Source organism: Octopus bimaculoides, chromosome 8 (assembly GCF_001194135.2).
Source record: "Octopus bimaculoides isolate UCB-OBI-ISO-001 chromosome 8, ASM119413v2, whole genome shotgun sequence".
Taxonomy (NCBI): domain Eukaryota; kingdom Metazoa; phylum Mollusca; class Cephalopoda; order Octopoda; family Octopodidae; genus Octopus; species Octopus bimaculoides.
Window position 1 is genome coordinate 4704378 of NC_068988.1, and position 8700 is coordinate 4713077.

The 8700-nt window shown below is 35.6% G+C and overlaps 1 protein-coding gene across 6 annotated transcripts in view; it reads right to left on the bottom strand.

Moving 5' to 3' along the window:
* The window catches only part of LOC106878895 (receptor-type tyrosine-protein phosphatase T), a 596380-nt gene that overhangs the window by 128890 nt on the left and 458790 nt on the right, over window positions 1–8700 (bottom strand). The gene's annotated exons all lie outside the window — the stretch shown is intronic.

Sequence of the window (8700 nt, forward strand, 5' to 3'; positions counted from 1 at the left end):
ATATATATACAAGCAAACATATATACATACATATATTAGAATAATTTACAACGAATACTCTTCATTGCATGGCATTGTGTTTATGATTTACATTGGTTAAGTGACACCATGGAGTTCAAAAGAAGTTGATGTAGAAAAGGAAATTTATAATCACTCATTTTGGCGGAACAAGACATATAATAAATAGAGAAACTGCAACTAGCTGCCGAGAAATAAACAAACAAACAAATGAACGAACAAATAAATAAATTGCTATATTTACGCAACAGAAATTTGGATTTTTACTGACTCAATTTGTCTAAGTTTGAGTGGTTGTTTATATATATTTTTTTTGTTTTCCCGAGCAAGGAAAGAGAAATCGTTTAAAAGAAAGGAAGGTTGATATAGCAAAAGGAAGACAGAGGGAAAAGATAGAAAGAAAAAATATTTTCATCGTCATCGATCGTATTGAAACTAACCGGTTGCCTCCAGATACTTAATTGAAAATACAATTTAATTTCGTTGATAAACCAACATTGTGATCAATATTATTGACTTTACTGCGTTACTAAATGATTTGTTATTTTCTCTGCTTAATAAGCAAATACTTATGACTGTTCAATCTTTGTCCATCGGCACACAACTTCTATGCTTTCATTATCATCGTTAATTATCATCTATTATGACCAACCCGCCATTACCTGAGCCAATTTATTTCTGTTCATTCTTATTTCACTTGACTGCACAACCACCATCGCTACTAACACCGATTTCATATCCTAAGGATAACTCTTTTGCTTTTCTCTCTATTTTCTTAGCACTTTGTACTGTTTAGTTTTTAATAGAGAAACCGTTCTTTCCAGTTGGATGTAAAAAGTAACATGCAATACAACAATGTAGACATTAGATGTTTCCGAAGTCGGTAGTTCACCGATGTAGAAGAGAAATCTGAATGGTGAATGTTTCATGTAATTAATCACTGGAGATTACAGCAGTGATGCTGCTGCTGCTGATGCAACTAAATATCACTACACTCCTCTTTTTCATTTGCGTATTTAGTGCACTTCAGATGCTATCAAACAAATTTCACGTTATGAAAACATTTTCCATTAAGGAATTAATTTAAACAAACGAAACCAAAGTATTAATTTTAGAGGACATCTTTTGAAAAAGTTGTCCTCAAAACGAATAAAAAAAACAAAAAAAAAACAGCAGAATTCTAGCATTGAGTTAATAATTCAGTATATACGTATGGGTGAAATAAAAACGAATATATTTCTTATGAGCGATTCCGTAAGGAATCACTCGTGAAATATTGGTATCTTCCTAAGCACAATTAAATTAACATCCTGAACTTTCTCTATTCGAATTTTTTGTTGAATGCAAAAATTATATGTATTTGTTTGTGTATCTGTCTGTTGGTGTGTGTGTGTGTGTGTGTGTGTGTGTGAAGTAAGATAGAAAGAGGGAGAGATTGAGAGAAAGAGGGAGAGATAGAGAGAAAGAGCATAGCTTTCCTCAATGGATTAGTCAGTTCGAGACTACCATAGAGACATTTATCTTAAGTGCCACAACAATAAGTCCAGCTCCAATTGGTCACTACCTAAGCTATTTGCTAATAGTTATTTATGGAGAAAAGGTGGAGAGAGAAGTTGTGAAGGTAAGCAAGTTTTGGGATAACTCTTGAAAGAGATGTAAATTGTGAATTCGCAACCAGTATGAAAAGACGAAGAGAAATGTGTGAATTAGGGTGAACCACAGTTTCGCAATTTGAAGGAGAGGAAACGTTGTAATAACAAGCATTGCAATCAACTATGGCTTACAGATTTAAACACACATACACGCACATATGCTAATGTATGGTAAAATAAGCACACACACATACATATTGACAATTATAATAATATACAATTTTTTTGCTGAGACAGGTTTGTTTATTCTAGTGAAAGTTTAGACCTTTATTGAGATACTTAGCCCCCACTTGTGTTAGTGCGTTTCAGTTTTCTCTCTCTCTCTCTCTCTCTCTCTCTCTCTCTCTCTCTCTCTCTCTCTCTCTCTCCCCACCTCTCTCTATCTCTCTGTTAAGAAAATGATACTTTAATTTTGCATGTGTTTATAACCAGAAACGACGACAACGAAGATAGATTTAAACAATGAACTTCCAGTTCATACCGGGCACACCGTGTGTGCGTGCGTATGTGTGTGAATTAAGAACGACTCTAGAATGTTCTCCTTCACTCACCTAATTTACATGGCTGCTATACTAAATATATATCGTAAACTGTGTTCTGAGAATCGTCGATCGGTTTAATATGCTAAAGTTTTCTTAGAATTGATTGTCCCTTGTGGATTAACTTGTACAACGTACTAGGAGTAAGCTGGCCTTATTGACATAATGAAACTAAATACAACAGAAACTTGCCTTGAATTTTAATTAGTTTAAGAGAATACTCGAGTGGGAGGATTCAAGTGACAGAGGCAACTCGTAAATAACTCAATCCCTGCACGGGAAATACTCAAGGAAGCAAACGAAGTAGCTATGAATTTCATAAACATTTGACGGGAATGTATTGGAACATATCACGTGATATGGAAATCGCGAAATGTGTGTGTTTGTGTGTGTGTTTGATTGTTAGTCACTGAAAAGTATGATAAATTAGAAAAATCTATTAAATTTGGAAGAAATATGAGACTATAGTTTCACGAAGCAAAGAAGAAAAGAAGAAACAGAATTTCAAAGAAACTAATTAGCAAAAAGAAACATTTTAATGGATTTTGCATTCTCTATTAGAGCTGTGGGTTGCTTTTAGACTTTTTTCACAACCTAATTATCTGCACAAAAACAACAACAAGAACAACAACAACACGAACAACAGCAACAATGATTATTATTATTATTATTATTATTATTATTATTATTATTATTATTATTATTATAAAACTAATGTAATAATAAAAACAACAACAATAATAATAAATTAGAAGACATAATTACAATAGAGGGAAAATAGCATCAGTGCCAAGACTAACAAAACAGTTATGATGTTAACGATAATGACGTTATGCTCGGCGTTGGATTTAGAGGCAAATACTTGAAGTGATGGGAAGGTCATTCAATAAATTGCATGATCTCAGCAAACTCATTCTCGATTCATATTTTCCGCTATTCACCCCCACCACACACACACACACACACACGCACACATATACGCATATTCGGGTATATAAGATTTATAAAGTATCCAAGCATATCACCTTAGACAGAAACACGCACAGCACCATTAAGTAATGCATTACAGTTTTAAATCAACGATGAAGGCCCGACACTTTTGTCGTGTAATTCACAATTCCATTTGTTTACCAGTAATTGGATGAATACTAGAATCCTTGGTGTGGCGTGAAATTGCACAAGTCTATGTTGAAAATGCCTGATGAGCCTCAAAATTACATAATGTATGACGTAATCCCTACTGTTATGCTTACATTAACTAAAGAGATTCTCAGCGAAGCAATTGCCGGAAAATTTTAAACCCGTTCCTTTGTTCTCTCCTATTGCATATATATATATATATATATATATATATATATATATATATATTGTATTCCTAGCATCAGGTTGTAGTCTGATGACCGAAACAAGTAACAGAAAAGATATAAATATACATACATATAAAGAAATGAGAGGTGCTGTAGAAATATTTATGACGCATTAGTTTTATATATGTCTCCTCAGGCCATGTACAGGGTGATTCAAAAGTCTCCATACATAGGAAAAATTTATTTTTCTATGAGAAACGGTTTATAAGATCCCCTAGATTCCCTGATCTGACCCCTCTTGATTTCTAACTTTTGGGGCATTTGAAAAGCATGGTGTATCGCAGAAAGATAAAAGACATAAATCATTTGAAGGAACGCATCACCAACTCATTTGTACATGTATCATCAGATGTGTTATTACGAGTTCACAATGAGTGGGGTAAACGTATTGCAATGTGTATTAAAAACAATGGTAACCATACAGAGCCTGTTAAATAAATTAAAAAAACTGTTCTTATAAACTTTTTCTCTTAAAAAAAGATAAACTGTTCCTATGTATGGCAACTTTTGAATCACCCTGTATTTGCCATTTCGCTTGTTTACATATCAATACATTTTTGTACTCGTGACATATTTATTCTCTATATAGGAAGTGAAAAATGAGGAATATGCTTGATATAAACAGCAGAATATATTTTGCAAGTGATTGGAAATAAAGTAAAAGAAAAATACAATAAATGAATCAATCAATCAAATAAGCTGTGGGAGACAAATATGAATTAGCAGCAGCGCTAGTGTTCTAACATTATGTACCACACATACTCAATGTATGTGCAATGGTTGTTTGCCGGTGGGCTACAAATTAGCGCTGTGGGGATGATTTCTCCTAATTCTCAGGCGTTAAAACACATGAAAGTCTTAGACAGGCGAGACAACTGGCTCAAAATATCATTTAGGAGCGATGGACATCGACGTTTCGCCATTTTTGCGGCTTATCAACATCAAGTGCCCGAACCAAATTTGAGGCGAAGTGAATCGCCAGTCTATGAAAGTAAACAAACTGCGTAAAAACTATTTGTTTGTACATGCTACGGCAATGCAAACGTAGCCTACCGAAATCATGTGGATGGTAAGCAAGCTACTGACCACCCCCTGACTCCTGCACCTATATATATATATATATATATATATACCCCCAGTACTACCTTTCCAGACCACAGGTTGGGAACCACTGCTGTAAGCCATATTTTATCTACTGAGTAATAGGAATCATTCAAGTATATTTTTTAAGATAAAAGGTTTTCTGATATGAATTAACAACAATTTATATTTGCTGTTCCTGTTCATCTTTTATCATCAATACACTATTCATTACGAAAGCTTTTTGTTTCTTTTTTTTTTTTTTACCGAGTGCAATAAATCATGATTCAATATATTCACAGCTTTTCGAGTATTTTGCTTCCTTGTACATTACATGTTAGATAAAGTTCATATAATGCATACATTTAAAGTGAGTTTCATCCCGTCATAAACTGACAGTTTACACAGTTCATCGAAATCTACGCTGTAGTAAATATAGAATTACACCACTATATACACGCATACATAGAAACACACACACACACACGTACACATATATATAGCGGAGAAGGAAAGAAAGCAAGAGAAATAGAGGAGACAAGGCTGGAGAGAAAGAGAGGGAGTGCACTGGAAACACATTCAAACATCTTGATGTGATACAGTCAGGCGAAAGCATACTCCTGAAAGTGGTCAAACTTGGTGAAAAGTAGAGAGAGAGAGAGAGAGAGAGAGAGAGAGAGAGAGAGAGAGAGAGAGAGAGAGAGAGAGAGAGAGAGAGAGAGAGAGAGAGAGAGAGAAAGAGAGAGAGACAACCGCAGACACTTGAAAACTCTCCATGAAACTAAAACCAACAGACCGTAGCTGAATCATAAATCAGCGGATCTCTAAAAGGCTGTATTGAGTTAACAGTTTCCACTCAGGTTGTGTGTGTGTGTGTGTGTGTGTGAGCGTGAGTATGTGCATGAGTGATTTGTGTGTGTGAGTCTGCGTTTGTGTGTGAATGTGTGTGTGGGTGTGTGTGTGTGTGTGTGTGTGTGTGTGTGTGTGTTTGTTTGTGTGTTTGTGTTATATCGCTGCTATTGGCACCGAGCGTGTGGCCTACCGTGCAATTTCGTCTATATTGTTTATGATTTAAGACATCTGTTTCCTCTGTATCGTATGTCAATGAGAAACAATTCAATATATAATTTCGTGTAATTATAAGTATTCTACAAACTCTGAATCAGTCCTGTGATCAGTTTCAATAATACAGTAACATTATTCTATCACAGAGTAATATATAACATCCAATATGGGTAATGTGCCAATGGTTGTGACATTTAACGACGATGTTTTGCATGGCTGTCTCTATTATAGGCTGATATTTGCACCATACATCACTCAGGCAATTCATATTGGAGGTGATATTTGTACACACGACAGTTTGCTATTTTGGGACAGTTTTAGTAACTTTTCAGTTTGTGTTAGCCATCGAGGGTAAGGTCATGCTGTTGCATTGCTTGTATGTCAATCACATATGTAACATAAACGGATTCTTAATACTCGAGCATCACATAGATGATGCATTTAAAGCCTTGCGTTCAGGTTCGAACTCTGATGTTACATTTCTCGACCACAACATTCTCCTGTTAAAATTATTCAATATTGGAATCCGTGGTAAACTGTTGCACTGAATTAAGTATTTTCTGATGAACAGGGCACATGTTACGATCACTGGAACCCATTCAAAGTCAGCAAAAGTTACCAGTGGTGTCCCCCAGGGAACTGCTTTGGTCCGCTTCTTTTTATACTCTACATAAACCTCATTTCAAATGTCATCAAATAGCAAAGTGAAAATATTCGCAGATGATTCCAGAATCAGGAAAATTATCATTAAAGAAGACCAAAGTAAACTCCATTTTGATCTACATGCAGTAAGCCAATGGGCGAACAAAAACAGGCAGGTAAATGAGGGAAAATTTGAACTGTTGCATTTGGAAAAGAGAATCCACTCAAACATATTCTCTTCCTTCAGGAGAACTACTCACAACATCTATTAATCTCAGTGTCTTAACAGTAATTGTTGACAGCTATGTCGGCTGGGGTGCTCACATCAACAATGAAATCGATAAAGCTGAGAGGATGAACTCCTCGATCCTGACAACTAACCGGTCCAGTGAGCAAGATCATCATTTCCCTTTTCTCTTCTTTTGTACAGCTACACCTAGAATACTGCTGTCCTCTATGGTCTCCCCACACCCAACAAAACATTACAAGAATTGAGTCACCTGCAAGATCAATCACTAAATCAATCACAAAGTTACGGGCATGGCAAATCTTGATTATTGGGTCTGCCTTAAACATTAAATTTTTATTCTCTCCAGCGCCGCCTTGAGCACATCATTTGAACAATGTAAGGACCATACCACCAGCATTGTCTAAACGCCTTAACATAAGACTTAGATTTCATCCAAGGTTGGGGTGCGATATGCCCCCTACACAACTCAGGTCCACAAGACATATTTACTGTAACACAATTATTTTTCCTTAACAGGTCCAGCTCTATTTAAAATTATCCCAAAACATCAAAGAAGAAAAAGATCCTATCACGTGTAAACGAAACCGGGATCAAGGGATACCAGATAAGCCACTCGATACGTCTCAGTCAACAATAACCCCCTACGTGAATAGGCCATGATATCAGAAAACTTGACTTTAAAATAACATAACAGATCCTATCAGGTGGTGCTTTTGTGCGTAGCTTGTACCAATCTTTGGCCAAAATATAGCTAAGTTATGTATATATGTGAAGTTACTGAAAAGTGTGGACAAATCCTGACTTGAGAGGGTACTTGCTGGAGAGTGTACTAGCAGCAAATATGTGTGGCAGCAGCACTGGCTACATGTCCCAGAAATAGTCAGAAGTGGCTGTCTGAGAATTTCTTCTATTTCACCAGCCCCATCTGGCCTCCTAATTGTGCCGATTGTAATTCCAAGGATTACTATGTGTGGGGTGCGGTTGAGAAAAACACAAACTTCTCCCCTTGTAACACTAAGGCCGAACAGGTGGTCAAGATTAAGGAATATCACGGAAGATCTTCTCAGGAACACAGGAACACATTTATACAAATTTAACTTTTGATACAGTTACTATATATTTATCCACTGTAATGATTACGCAAAGTACTGACTTGTGTATAGTTTTCTATCTATCTATCTATATGTATATATCTACATGTGTGAGTGAGAGAGTGTGTGTCTATGCATACATACACACATGCTTACATACATAAATGCAAATTGTGCGTGTGCGCGCGCGTACAAGCCCTGCGTATTTGTGTAGATAGAAAGATAGGTAGATAGATGGATGGATGGCTAGATATGTTTACGTATATATCTATATTAATTTTTCTATCTTCGTTCACGCGTACAAAACAAAGTCATTGAAAGCACAAAGCATTGTTGTAACGTTTCCTACCTATTAATATTTGCGCATAGTTAAATTTTATGGGCGGTAATTCAAGCTTGAAATCATCCGCAAGTAGCTTCAATGCGGTTCAAGTTGCATTATTATTATTAATATTATTATTATTATCATTATGTCAATTTAATATTCTATTGAAATTCCATACAACTATGATTGTCGCTCTCATCAAATCTTCTGCCAATTAGAATTAGAGTAATTAGCAATTGTTAACCATAATTTAGTGGTACATATACAAGAATATGAAAACAGCAGAAGCTGTAAGAAGCTTATAAATATACGTGTGTGTGTCTGTGTGTTTTGTGTGTCTGTGTGTTTTGTGCTCTTGTGTGTGTGTGTATGTTCTGTGTGTTTTGTGTGTGTGTAAAGGAGTAGGGAGGAAAAATGGGTGTATGTGACAATATGTATGAGGAGTAGTGTTATGGTCTTTAGAAATCAGACACGAAAAATAGTTCGTACAAATAATATGAAATACTGAATCATTGGATAATTAGGATAGTTTATGAGTATTATGGTATTGCTAATTAGTATGGATAATGTTTTCCATAACCTGCCCTCATGCATACACACAGCAACACACACACAGATAAATAGATAGAAAGATAGATAGATAGAGAGAGAGAGAGAGAGAGAGAGAGAGA